Source organism: Pinus tabuliformis, chromosome 3_2 (genome assembly GCF_031772625.1).
Source record: "Pinus tabuliformis cultivar Carrire ecotype Pingquan chromosome 3_2, CPIR1, whole genome shotgun sequence".
Taxonomy (NCBI): domain Eukaryota; kingdom Viridiplantae; phylum Streptophyta; class Pinopsida; order Pinales; family Pinaceae; genus Pinus; species Pinus tabuliformis.
The window spans coordinates 916,397,876-916,399,694 of NC_142302.1; positions in this window are offsets into that span (position 1 = coordinate 916,397,876).

Here is a 1,819-nt window from a genome sequence, read left to right on the forward strand (position 1 = left end):
GGTGGAGAAGAGGTGGTTTCTTGATCATGATTTTTCTGTCTAACCATGTTCTCTTCTTGTGGTGCTTGTTCTACAGGTAACAGATCTTCAATTTGTACATTTTTATCCCCCTCTATTTCTATTATCCACCCAGATATTAATTGAAGGTCATTGCACTCGCTTAACTCAGTTTCTAACTCTGGTCCTTCAATAATTTGCACAGATTGAACCAGTTTGTTGTTGGGGTTTGGGTTGGGTTGGGCTGGGAGCTGCGGTCGTAGGTTGCTCTGAGGGTTTTGTTGCAATGTGTAGGGTGCTGGCACTATGGGTTGAGGTAGGGGGATTATTCCTGCTGGCTGATTTGTAGGTCTCTGCCAGCTTGACTGCCAGTTCTATTTCTGTGAAGTTGAGGGTGGCCTTTGGGATTGATATGCATTATTTTGCCAAAACGGTGGGAAGTAAGAGGAGGTCGGCCAATTGTTATTTTGATTTGATTGGTTGGGCCAGGGTGGCATAGGGAATGATTGTTGTGACCAATTGGAAAAAGATGGCTGATTCTACCACTGTATGGTTCTCAGGTATTGTTGAGCACTATACTAAGGAGGCTGAAAAGAAGAGGATGGGTCAATGGGCATACCTGTTTGTCGTGCTTGCCACTGGCGGCGCTGATTTATTAGGTATACCAATTCTGTTTCTTCTTCTGCTTATTTGTAAACTGCTTTTAATCCTGGAAGTGATGGGCAACTTTCTGTGGTGTGATCTTTCATACATATGGCACAGATTTGGACCATATCCAATGGGCACTCTTTGTGGCTATGCTTCTTTCTGCATCTAGGACAAAATATCACCAAGTTTTGTTCTGCTTCTGCTTGATTTTGTTTGGCTTGCATAATGTTCAACTGTGCTGTGAGAGTTCCCAAAATATCTGTTTTGAAATCCTCTAACAGGTTGCCAATTTCTGCACGAGTTACGCCTCCACCAAAGACTTTGTTGTCCCTCGTGGTCATGTCTCGCTCCACTGGCTTTAATCTTCTGCTACCTCTTGAACACATGATACACAAATTAATGATGTCAGCATAATTCTCCTGATATATATCACCTTTACCCATAATATTTAATTATTCAATCCATTGTTGTTTCATCCCTTTAATTAGTGTATTTTTAGCACATTATCAGGTAAAGGTAGAGTTGCATAGGGAGACTATTGAAGGTTATATTGAAATCGTTCCACATATTCTTCTAATGTTTCCCTTGGTCTTGCTACCATCTGGAATATTTCATCTTTCCATTCCATAGACCTGCAGTAGTCCTGATTATTTTTTAAGAAAGCAATTTTCATTTGTTCCCAATCATTTATTGTGCCTCCACCTCATCCCATAAACCATCACAAAGATACTCCTTTTAATGTGGAGGGAAATAGCTTTAGTTTTTGGGGGTTGGTGGTATAATCATACCCCCCACACAATACATCAAACTCAAACAGGAATGCCTCTGGATCCTCAGATGTCAGCCCATGAAAGGTAAGAATATTTTGGAGAGGGATGGCTTTCATAGGTTTGTTGACTGCTGTGTCAATGATGGGATAATGCAATGTGGAGGTCTGAGGTGTTTGTGGGTTGTTGGCCATTTAATCAAATATGTGCCAGTATCCTTCTGGGATCTCTAGAGAGTTATTCCTAGGATGACTAGAAGGGATGGGAATGAGATTAACAACACTCCCCTAGTCTGGGACAATGAGTGTTCCTTGCCGAACTACTCCTTGAGGGGATCTTGGCTCCTCTGTTTCCCCTGCTTCTTCTTGGATGAACTTAACAACACTTCCTTTATTTGGGATGCTGAG